Source organism: Giraffa tippelskirchi, chromosome 10 (assembly GCF_054371585.1).
Source record: "Giraffa tippelskirchi isolate mGirTip1 chromosome 10, T2T-mGirTip1v1.2.pri, whole genome shotgun sequence".
In the NCBI taxonomy this organism is placed as follows: domain Eukaryota; kingdom Metazoa; phylum Chordata; class Mammalia; order Artiodactyla; family Giraffidae; genus Giraffa; species Giraffa tippelskirchi.
In genome coordinates, this window is record NC_137284.1 from 81,344,911 (window position 1) to 81,358,004 (window position 13,094).

The 13,094-nt window shown below is 36.2% G+C and overlaps 1 protein-coding gene across 14 annotated transcripts in view; it reads right to left on the bottom strand.

Annotated features, from left to right (window-relative positions):
- LOC145524398 (uncharacterized) overlaps positions 1-13,094 on the bottom strand; it is a 1,208,145-nt gene that overhangs the window by 566,920 nt on the left and 628,131 nt on the right. For 5 of the 14 annotated variants that reach the window (XR_014067480.1, XR_014067473.1, XR_014067475.1 and 2 more), the window contains exon 1: positions 7,443-7,772. The exons of 4 other annotated variants lie outside the window; for them this stretch is intronic. The gene's annotated coding sequence lies outside the window, so the exon portion shown is untranslated. Of the gene's footprint in view, positions 1-7,442; positions 7,781-13,094 lie in introns of those variants that run through there. 5 more of the 14 variants (XR_014067479.1, XR_014067464.1, XR_014067476.1 and 2 more) reach the window with 5 other exon arrangements.

The window sequence follows — 13,094 nt, forward strand, 5'->3', positions numbered from 1 at the left end:
TCACATTCTCCCCTTTAAATAGTGGTTGAGGTGGTCTTCCCTGGTGGCTCAGTGGTAAAGAACGTGCCTGCCAATGCAGAAGACATGAGTTTGATCCTTGAGTCAGGAAGAGCCCCTGGAGGAGAAAATGGCAATCCACTTCAGTATTCTTGCTGGGAAATCCCATGGACAGAGGAGTCTGACTTTAAAATTTTAGCTCTTTTCTCAAATAAAATTTCCAAAATACACATATATTTCTTGGTTTTTCAAATAAATCCTTTAGTATCAAGTTTCATAATTTTATTCTTATTAAACTAATACATACATGGATGGGACTGTTTATTTTCTAATCTATGTGAAATTACTCTTATTATTATGGGTATATGTTGTTTTACTTATTTTATTAAAAACTAATCATGATTACTTGGGGCATAAATTAATCAGCCATTGACTTATGTACATTTCAATTGCATCTAGCTACATTTTCATACCATTATATTAAAATAAGAATTCTCAAATTTTTTATCTTGTTATCTTTTTTTATTATGCTACACACAATGGACCAGAAATAGTGATGATATTATCTCCCCATTGTCCTAATAGGTCATTTATTCTTGTATCATGTCTAAATATGCTGGTAAAAATATTTCATAACTATAATAAATAAAGGCTAAATAAAATATTTCTAGCTACTCCTGATTTCAGTGTGAATGTTTATTAATTCACTTTTCATATTTAAACTAGCAAAAGTATGTCAGTTCTTGGAGGAGAAAAAAATCACTATTTCACAATAATGATGACAATAACTGATTCAGAGAAGAAGGATTAGTAGATGATTAAACAAGTGGGATCGTGTTTGCTGAAAAAAATATATAACACAGCATTCAAGTAGTTCATCACAAACATTAACTGCAAAGAGAAAAACAGTAACTGGCTTGTATAATAACATAGTGGATTCCACTTTAATGATGTAATTAAAATTAATATTGTGATTAATGGTGCAAATTGATATTGTGTGATTACTGCTGTGATGTACTGAGAAGGGCACACAATCACTCTTACCATTTTGCTAGACATATACAAAATGAACCAGATCATGAAGAAGTAGCTAACCTAAACTGAGGGATATTTTATGAATGTAATGTTCTGTACTCTTTCAGAATCATGAGAGACAAAGGAAAACTGAGGAATAAAGGGAAACATAGAAACATTTCTACTAAATACAATGCATGATCATTGACTCAATTTGGACTGGGGGAAAAAGCCATATAGAGATTAGATGATGAATGGAATTTAGATACAGGTCTTCAGTTAGCTAAGAGAACCAATATTAATTTATCTAATTTTGGAAATTTCATTGTTTAAGAAAGATTAATCTCTGTTCCTTGGAAATAGATACTAAAGTATTTAAGGGTAGGAAATATGATTTCTATTGCTCTCATATGGTTAAGAAAATGTCAGATGGCTAGAGATAAAGCAAATATTAAAAAATAGTGAAAAGTAATTAATATAGTGATTACATATTAGAATTCTTTGAAATATGCTTGAAATTGTTCTCCATGTTTGGAATTATATAAACTTGAAAACATCAGCTTTCCTTTATTGGATATCTTAGACCATAGGATAACTTTTCCTTTTTAATTACAATTGCTGTGACATCTTGTATTAACCTAACCCTGTCACTAAATTACTCTTTAGTCTTTGTTACCTCTAATGCTTCCTGTATTCATTCTACAAATGCTACAGCCTGGAAGAGAGACAGAGTGGTCCTTCCTTGGTTCTTAAAACCTTAATTCAATGGCACTCAGTGAGCTCTCCTACTCAACTGTGTTTAACTAATTAACACCTTTCTTGGTCTGAATGTGTCTCTAAGTAGGTATAAGCTAGGCAAGGAGTCTCTGGTTAGGCTTGTTCTGACATCTGCTTTTTCCTTCTCTCTGTCTCTGTGTTATCACTTGGGTGGTGACAGGCAGTCGATCCATTAAGATCATCATGATGTACACTTGTCCTTCTACCCATGCATTATCCATAGAGAAACGGTAGTGGGGCATGGTCTGGGAACAGAGGCATTTGAGGTTTACATTTAAGTATGTAACAAAAATGTTAGTTGTAATAGCAGCACAGTTTTTGATACACTTGTATCTGTTGATTAATGTTAACTTTTGCTAAAATAATGATTTGTACTCTTTTAGAAAATATCATTAACATTAGAAAGACTGGTTAATTCAATTCTTCATCTAAGTTATAGGCATAATGTTTCAGATAGATTCATAACTCAATAATGATGGTTAAATAGTTCAGACCCTGGCAGAAAATGTAGTTTTAAGCATACAAAAGCACTAGAAGCTTCCTAGTTTCATCCCAATTTTAATCCCCCACAGGGTTCCCTAAGAATTGAAGACTTTGGCAAGACTTGAATGCCCTAATGAAATGTGAATAATCCAGAAAGCATAAGTATGTGAATGCTGTAATGCATTTAAAGAATGACAACTGAAAGTAGGTATGTATATAATTACTTCATTTATGGTTATAGGTGGTAGTAATAAATCTTTAGCAGAATAAGAATAATGTTATAATTAATTACTACATTTTTTAGGTTGTTAGTGGAACAGACCTGCTCTGTATATACAATTTGGAGGTCAGTAGAATAGCTATTTGGCATATGATATTCATAAGGAACAAGAAATGGTACATGTCTTTGAGTGAACTCCTATGTGTCAGCATACTTTATTATGTAGTTTTATCTAATATAGCTTGAGAGAAGGAGATTATAGTTCATAGTGACTCCGAGGGAAAAAAAAATATTCTTAAGAAATTTTAAAGTTTTAGAAAAATCAATGTGTTACAACCCTCAATGAATTTTTTTAAACACACTAAGCCACAGAAACCAAGTACTTTAAAGAAAAAAATCAGATAATGTGCAAGTGTGACTTTTCCATTAATGGGTACTCATCTTATTAAAAGTTAAAATTTTGATAGGAAGTTTTTTTAAACAAAGAGGCAAGATGTCGTTATTAAGATAATTAATTTATATATTAATTGACCTCTAATTATCATACTCTGAATCAGTAACTTAATAATCTCAAAACTAAGATTGCTCCATATCATCTTCAGGGTAATTGTTTACATTTTGAAAAGAAATATAAAAATCTCTTTACAAAATGAAATTTCTGTTTCTTATGGAAACTTTTTCTTTCCCTCTCTCCCTCCTTCTGTCTTAAAACAAAACAAAAATACCTCCATTGTCCTCACATTCTTCTCCAGTAAGTGCTACAGGCACATGTTTTCAATTTTTTTCCTCAGTTTCTTCTGACCTATCTCCAGTTTGGCCTTTGGTGACTGAGCAGGCACACAGGCACGCACTACAACTTCACCAAAATTCCTTTTCTACAAGATCACCAACACATTCTTCTTTAGCAAAACTGATGGTTGTTTAGCAGTCTTAGACATCCTTGACCATTCTGGAGCATTTGAAAAGCTTTTCACTTTCTTAAATCAGCCCTCCGCCTCTTGGGCAAGATTCCTCTCAGAGCTTCCCACACTCCTCATGTCATTCCATTTCAGTCTCTGTTTCTCTCTAACTTCTAACTATTAGTGTAACCCAAGGTCAGCCCACCAACCCTGCTCTTTTCTACAGACCCTTCTATGGCTTAATTATGCAAGTGATCCAGGCAGAAAGAAAAGCGTTTCTTTCCTGTAGGGCACATGGCAGACACAGCAAGCTCCAAGCTTCTTCCTGGGGCCAAAAAGCTGTCTTAAGTTTATCCTTTTCTTCATTTAAACAAACTGTCTTTAAACATTTAAAACTTCCCGCTTTGCGATGGCCTGTACTTTTTTTGTCCTTTTCTTTTGTGTTCAACTTTTTAGATTTACATCTATAACTGACTCATAGACCATATCATGCTTAGTAAATTATTCAGGGTTAATTTCTTGAAATAACTTTGTTTTTGTCACTTTATTCTTCTAATGTTGTTTTACTTAATTTACAAAATGATGTAATTATGTCTTGTCTTTAGTTCAACACAAGTGGCATATTACAAAGTAGTTACATCAGGCTACCCACATGTACTCCTTAGGCACACAGGAAATTAAACTGATCAAATCTCAAAGTATTTAAATTATTACTGAAAGAGCTAATATCTAGATTTTTTTTAAAAAAGACAAATATTTTTTTCTTCTTTGTTATGTACAGGACACTGGACAAAGGATATATAGATAAATGAGACATGAATCTTTTTCTTAAATTATTTCCTAGGAATATGTAAAAAGTATGTTCACAAACATATTAGCAGGGCAAAGGCTAACAGGGTTTTGGGAGAGAACGAATGGTCATAGTAAACACCCTCTTTCAAGAACAGAGGAGAAGACTACACATGGACATCACCAGATGGAAAATACTGAAATCACATTGATTATATTCTTTGCAATCAAAGATGGAAAAACTCTATAAAGTCAGCAAAAACAAAACTGGCAGCTATAGTGAAAGTGAAAGTCGCTCACTTTGTGACCCTCAGGGACTATACAGTCCATGGAATTCTCCAGACCAAAATACTGGAGTAGATTTTCCCATTTCCAGGGGATCATCTCAACCCATGGATCGAACCCAGGTTTCCCGCAGAGCAGGCGGATCCTTTACCAGCTGTGCCACAAGGGAAACACAAGAATATTGGAGTGGGTAGCCTATCACCTCTCCAGGAGATCTTCCTGACCCAGGAATCGAAATGGGGTCTCCTGAAGTGCAGGCAGATTCTTTAAGAACTGAGCTCTCAGGGAGACTGGGAGCTGACTGTCTCAGATCATGAACTCCTTACAGCAAAATACAGACTTCAAGTAAAGAAAGTAGAAGAAAACCACAAGGCCATTCAGGTATGACCTAAATCATATTCCTTACCATTATATAGTGGAAGTGACAAATAGATTCAAGGGATTAGATCTGATAGACAGAGTGCCTGAAGAACTATGGATGGAGGTTCATGACATTGTACAGGAGGCAGTGATCAAGACCATCACCAAGAAAAAGAAATACAGAAAGGTAAAACGGTTGTCTGAGGAGGCCTTAAAAATAGCAGAGAAAAGAAGAGAAGCTAAGGCAAAGGGGAAAAGGAGAGTTATACCCATCTGAATGCAGAGTTCCAAAGAATAGCAAGGAGAGATAAGAAAGCCTTCCTCAGTGATCAGTGCAAAGCAATAGAGGAAAACAATAGAATGGGAAAGACTAGAGATCTCTTCAAAAAAAATTAGAGACACCAAGGGAATATTTCATGAAAGATGGGCTCAGTAAAGGACAGAAATGGTATGGACCTGACAGAAGCAGAAGATATTAAGAAGAGGTGGCAAGAATATACAGAAGAACTGTACAAAAAAGATCTTCATGACCCAGTTAATTACAATGGTGTGTTCATTCACCTAGAGCCAGATATCCTGGACTGTGCAGTGAAATGGGCCTTAGGAAACATCACTATGGACAAAGTTAGTGGAGGTGATGGAATTCCAGCTGATCAATTTCAAATCCTAAAAGATAATGCTGTGAAAGTGCTGCACTCAGTATGCCAGCAAATTTGGAAAACTCAGCAGTGGCCAAGGACTGGGAAAGGTCAGTTTTTATTCCAATCCCAAAGAAGGGCAATGCCAAAGAGTGTTCCAACTACCACACAATTTCATCGTCTCACACACTAGCAAAGTAATGCTCAAAATTCTCCAAGCCAGGCTTCAATAGTACATGAACATCAAATTCCAGATGTTCAAGCTTGATTTAGAAAAAGCAGAGGAACCAGAGATCAAATTGCCAACATCCACTGGATCACAGAAAAAACAAGAGAGTTCCAGAAAAACATCTACTTCTGCTTTGTTGACTACACCAAACCCTTTGACTGTGTGGATCACAACAAACTGTGGAAAACCTTAAAGAGATGGGAATATCAGACAACCTGACCTGCATCCTGAGAAATCTGTATGCAGGTCAAGAAACAACAGTTAGAACCAGACATGGAACAACAGACTGGTTCCAAATTGGGAAAGGAGTATGCCAAGGCTGTATATTGTCACCCTTCTTATTTAACTTATATGCAGAGTACATGACGTGAAATGTTGGGCTGGATAAAGCTCAAACTGGAATCAAGATTGCTGGGAGAAATATCAATAGCCTCAGATATGCAGATGACACCACTCTTATGGCAGAAAGTGAAGAAGACCTAAAGAGCCTCTTGATGAAAGTGAAAGAGAAGAGTGAAAAAGTTGGCTTAAAGCTCAACATTCAGAAAACTAAGATCATGGCATCTGGTCCCATCACTTCATGGCAGATAGGTGGGGAAACAGTGGATGACTTTATATTTCTGGGCTCCAAAATCACTGCAGATGGTGACTGCAGCCATGAAATTAAAGGAGGCTTGCTCCTTGGAAGAAAAGCTGTGACCAACCTAGACAGCATATAAAAAGCAGAGCCATTACTTTGCTGACAAAGGTCCATCTAATCAAAGCTATGGTTTTTTGAGTAGTCATGTATGGATGTCAGAGTTGGACTATAAAGAAAGCTGAGCACTGAAGCAGCGATGCTTTCGAACTGTGGTGTTGGAGAAGACTCTTGAGAATCCCTTGGACTGCAAGGAGATCCAACCAGTCCATCCTAAAGGAGATCAGTCCTGAATATTCCCTGGAAGGGCTGATGTTGAAGCTGAAACTGCAATACTTTGGCCACCTGATGCGAAGAACTGACCCATTTGAAAAGCATCACCGACTCAATGGACATGAGTTTGAGCAAGCTCCGGGAACTGGTGATGGACAGAGAAGCTTGATGTGCTGCAGTCCATAGGGTCACAAAGAATTGGACATGATGAGTGACTGATCTGACTGAACTGATGTTCATAAATAACTATAACATAAAATCATCATGAGAAATACAGGTAGTGTTATCAGATTAGAAGGAGAAGGATCATTTCTTTTTACAGAATAGCAGGGATATCTCCTGATAATGACATTTAAAAGGAATCTGATGAACCACCCAAAATGTCATCATCTGGACGAAACTGGCAGGATTCTGGGTCACCCTAGTATCTCCTCTTATATGATATCTCAATTTTACTCCTAAGCTTAAAAAAATACAAAATATATATTTCCTTCTGTATTAAAATTTTCGACAAGAAAAAAATGTTAAGATTCAAATTTCATGATATCATTGATAACATTTTCTAGAAAAAATATCAAGAATATTTTAATTGTATTTACTTAAAAAGAATCCCAACATATATGTATCTCAGCATTTATGACTGGTTACCATCAGTTGTAATGATCATTTTCAAAGCTCAAACTGTCCCATCTTTAGCAAGAGCATTTTTTTACAAAATTAATTGGCACTAGTGTTAAAGTACCTGCCTGCCAATGCAGGAGATGTAAAAGAGATAGGTTCTATCCTTGGGTTAGGAAGGTCTCCTGGAGTAGGATGTGAAAACCCACTCTAGTATTCTTACCTGGAGAATCTCATGGACAGTGGAGGCTGGTGGGCTACAGTCCATGGAGTCTCAAAAAGTCGGACATGACTGAAGCATGTACACATTTCTTTTGATGTGATCCAGATGGTAAAGAATCTGCCTGCAATGCAGGAGACCTGGGTTCTATCCCTGGGTTGGGATGATCCTCTGGAGAAGTGAATGGAAACCCATTCCAACATTCTTGCCTGGAAAATCCCATAGATCGCTATCTCTCCTGGCAGGCTCCAGTCCATGGGGTCACAAAGAATCCGACACGACCAAGTGACTAAGCACACGCAAGCACAGAACTCTTTGATGTCTTTGCCATTATCCTGTGTGACACTGTGTTCCAAGATTTCCTTGGAAATTTTCTGCTCTGGAATTGGAACTGGCCATTATTCTAAGAGAAAAAGTAGTTAAGACCCCAATCTGTGTAGTAAGGACTCTTACTGGTACTAGGTTGGCCATTCTTTTTAGGCCTCCTCAGTGGACTGAGCTAAGAATATATGTTGATAAGAGATTAGAGAGATGATAAATAGAGATAGACAGGCACTTTTAAGAGATACTATGCTTTGTGAAGTCTTACTGATACTTCCATTCAAATTTAGGACCATAAGACTTTTTACATATCATGTTCTATATTACATTCATGACTGCTCTCTTTTATACTGAGAATTCAAGTTGCCTAGGGCACATGGCACAGCAAAATTTGTATAGTTCATAAGCATTATTTCAAGTTCTCCCTCTTTATACACACACTGCCAGAAAATGGTATTAACACTTCTATTATGTGAATAATTACTGAGAACAGTTTAACTATTTACATGTGTTTTCCCAATATCCCCTAGTTTTAATAGTTGTTTTATATCTAATATAAATAAATATAATATCTAAGCATATGGTCATTACATACTGTTCTAGTTCATGTTTAATTCAATATTAAGTCTATAAGTAACTTTAATGTTCACCATCCTCCTTATGTCCTTGCCTTTAGAGCTATTTTGGTTGTCTGAGATCATTCTCTAGTAAATTTCTCTAGAAGCCTCAAGAGAACAAAATTCACTGAATTCTTCCACGTTGAGAAAACATTGATTATGCCTTTATAATGGAAATCAGTTCTGCCAGATTTTATGCTGACTCACATCCATTTTATTTTCTTGAGTATACTAAATACGCTGTTCTTTTTTTTTTCTGACAAAAAGCACTGCTGTTGAAAGTGTAATGATAATCTAATTTTCTAGCTCATGTAGGGTTTTGTCTTAATGCCCAAATGAGCTTTTGTTTTAAAAATTTTATTAAGTTCAGTAATTTTAATAGAATATTTCCTGGGTTTGATCATTTTGTATGAAAATTCATAGGAACTCAATAGGTATCAGTACAAAATTCCATTTTTCTAAAATGATAGGAAAATTTTCTTAAGCTATAGTTTTTTCCTTTCCTATTGATTCTTTTTCCATGCTTTGGATTTCTTTACAAAGTTCTATTGTGTCTTTTTTTAATCTTCTTTGCCTACCTTCAATAACTAGCACTTTTTATTGAATCATTTTATCTTTCTGATTTTTATCATTGCACTCTCAATCTAAATTTCAAAAGGCATTTTATATTTACTTGTGTTCTAAGTAAGATGCCATTTATTAATTTTTCTTTCTATTTTTTGTTATTTGAGTTGTATCACCAAATTCCTGATTTATCCTAATTCTTATTTATGTTGCTTTTTAATTTTCAAATGATTTAAGATGGTTTATAACTCATCTTAAAAATGTTCGTTTTCTGTAGGGATGTTCTTCTTCACCTTATTACCTTTTTTGTCTTATAATAAATGTGTGGAATTTGACCTTGGCAATGATCTCTTGGTTATTTTTATGGAAAACTTTTTCGGATATTATAAAAAGGCAAGGTTCAGAGACTTTTTTAACTTAACAGTACTCCATTTTCTGTTATTTTCCAAGAGTGTTGGAAAAATACAGCCATGCTTTCTGAATTTTCTTGGTCTTTTAAATCAATCCCATTTCATCCAGTCATTTTCCTTTTTCTTTCTCTGTCTATACGTTGCTTAATTTTCATTGCACTCAACCATTTCTCCTCCGTGTGTAGCTTTTTCCTGGCAGGGATCCCCAGTCAGTTTGGTGGGGAGTGGTTAACGTCTGCCTGCAATGTAGGAGACCCTGGTTCCACTCCTGGTTTGGGAAGATCCCCTGGAGAATGGATAGGCTACCCACTCCAGCATTCTTGGACTTCCCTGGTGGCTCAGATGGTAAAAAATCTGCCCACAATGTGGGAGACCTGGGTTGGGATGATCCCCTGGAGGAGGGCCTGGCAACTCACTCCAGTATTCTTGCCTGGAGACTCCCCATGGAAAGAGCCTGGAGGCCTACAGTTCATGAGGTCGCAAAGCGTCAGACACGACTGAGCGCCTAAGCACAGAGACCACTAGCTCTTTAGTGGACACGACTGAGCGACTTCACTTTCACTTTACCCTTTCATGCACTGGAGAAGGAAATGACAACCCACTCCAGTATTCTTGCCTGGAGAATCCCAGGGACGGCGGAGCCTGGTGGGCTGCCGTCTATGGGGTCGCACAGAGTCGGACATGACTGAAGCGACTTAGCAGCAGCAGCAGCAGCAGGCAGTCATTGTACCCATCAACAAAGTGAATCTTCTGTCCATTTCAGCTATAGTTTTCAAATTGGCCCTGGTGATATCCATTACTTTCAGGTCAGGGACCTTGTAGCTTTTTTTTTTTTCGCCTCACAGATAAGTGTGCCATGCAGGTTTTTGATCTTTTTTAAAAAAAATTCTATCTACTTGTAATTTTGCATCCATAGGGATAACTTCCCACCTGCTGCTGCTGTTGCTGCTGCTGCTAAGTCACTTCAGTCATGTCTGACTCTTCGTGACCCCATGGACTGCAGCCTACCAGGCTCCTCCATCTATGAGATTTTCCAGGCAAGAGTACTGGAGTGGGTTGCCATTGCCTTTTCCAACATCCCCCCTAGTTTTGCTGTAAATACTGTCTGTGAGTTGTTGTTTTTTTTCTTTTTTGCTAAATAATCTGTTTTGATATGAAAATTTAAAAAGATTGAGCCATTTGTCAAGAATACTCCACAGTTATTATTTCCTTGAATACTTTATTGGGAAAGTTTTTTCTGGATATCCACTATTCCATATTGCTAGATACAAAAGTCCTTCCTAGAGATTTAAGTTTCTTGCAATTACTAAAATATTAGGATTTATTCTTTCACTTTTTCTATGTTTATTTTATACTTATTTTGTCATTTATTTGAATGTTTTTTATATGTATCTGCTAATTTGAATTTATATTTCTCATTTTATTTTTTAGAAGTAAAGAGGAGGATCCATGGATCTCTCTCCCTCCCAATGTTTCTTTAATTGTACTGGGGGCTGGTGGGAAAATGAGGAAAATCTCAAAAGCTCAGAATAGTAAGAAACTACCAACTCATTCCCACAACACTGCCACACAAAAATGCACATAAATTATATAACTTTTGTAATTTGGATCTGTGAGTTTATTTTTTTGCTTTTGAAATTGTAACTCCCCAAGCAGGCATTCATATAGGGAAATTTAAATAAACAGTGTCCAAAGTTAAAATCCTTAAACATACATGCATGAAAATTCAAAACGGATAATCCAGATTGCCAGACTCCTACTCCATCCTCAAAAGCTTGACACAATTGCCCTGGTCATCATGTTTAGATAGGCAAATGAGAGAAGAGCAAGAGAAAACCTAACTTCTTTTAAATCACATTTTATTTGAGAACCAGTCCAATGGCCAGAGGTAGACATAAAGGAAATGTGGCCCATGTCCACTCAGCTACTTTCTAGAATAGTTGTCTAGTTGCTAAGTTGTGTCTGACTCTTTGCAACCCCATGGACTGTAGCCCACCAGGCTCCTCTGTCCATGGGATTTTCCAGGCAAGAATACTGGAGTGGGTTGCATTTCCTTCTCCAGGGGATTTTCCCGATGCAGAGATCGATCCCACCTCTTCTGAATTGGCAGGCAGATTCTTTACCACTGAACCACCAGGGAAGCCCATACTTTCTAGTATACTACAGTATAGAAGGGAGCAGGCTTCAATCTCTATTAGGTGCTTTCAATGACTATCAAAAACTCAAAACACTTACGGACATTTTAATGTGTGATGACTAGGGATAAAAACCCACTAAACCAACAGACTGTTCATTTAGTTTCTCTTTAATTGATATCTTAGGATCTCTGAATTGTTTCTCTTTTAATCTTAGACCCATTCAAAGAAACATATATGTTTGTCAAAAGAGCTAATACTAACCTAGTTGAACGGTCATTGATATGAAATCAGCAGATAGCCTGGCCCCACTATTTCCTAAATTTGTTCCCTTGGCCAAGTTATTTAATCTTTTTGCTTCTTTTTATTTAGGTATAAACTAGATATATAAATACAATCTAAGTCACAGAATAATAGAGAGGGTTAAATAAATTACTATTCATAATACACATGAAATAGAGTGGTACCTAGAAAATGCATTTCCTCTTCTTGTTTTATTATTTTTATTATTAAACATACTCTGTCTACAAAATTGAATGTTAAAAATTACTTGAGATGGCATTTACAAAATATCTTGAATACAATATGTTCCCATGCAAATGCAAAGTGTTCTTATCCTCAAAATGCTATTTAGTTTTGGCAGACTTTTTGAATTTCCCATTCAATCCCCCTTTCTGTCCTCATTCTTTTAACAGGTAATTAGTGGATGTTCCTGTCCTAATAAATCTATTTTAAGTTAGGTTCTATCCCCTTTAGGCATGAAATAGTGTAAGCCTGTTTCTTTTTACATATCCCGCTAAACACATGGCTCTGGTTAAGACCCAAGGTGGAAAAGGGATGGAAAGCACTAATATACAACCTACGTATTTCCTCTGTGGAAATCAAGACTGATATCAGCCATCCTCTGAAATAGTCCATGTGGTACATAATAACCCTGTGGTAACTCAGAATAGGATTTCTTTAGTCATTTACATGGTAGTTGTGAAAGACATACATCTTGGGAAGCCAAAGCACAATTGTATTAAGTCTTGAAAGATGACCACTACTGGGAGGAGGGGCTGATAGAATTAACCAAAACGAGGACACAACCTGAAGGAATAAATCCATATAATGTTGTTGTAATTTATATCCAATCTCGACAAACAGCTTTAAAAAAATCAAGATAATAAAATAGCTGCCAAGTTGAGTAGTCCATGTGCTTTACCCTAGTGGTGTGGTAAGTGGTTTACAGATTGAGTATCTATGGAAAACAAAGAATCTTTTTTATAATCCTCCAGGAAGTTTAAGCCATCAAAAGTTGTATTATTGTCTCTAATCATATATGAAGAAAATCAGGAATTGTAGATATGGGATGCATAAATTTCCATATTTTGTAAGAAATCATGTAAATGTCTAAAATATAGTTCTCAGTAAAAGTTATTATCTTTGGAATGCCATTCATATCACACGCTTCTTTTTAGTGTCTTCTAAATATGTGATCCCTCTAGAGTTGGCTTCGTTTAAGTGTATGTTCTCCCAGTTGCCTATTTCTTATCAAAGAATTTAGAACTTAATAGATAGCATACTTCTGGACCAGACCAATTCTCTTTCTCTCACTATAAAGAGAAA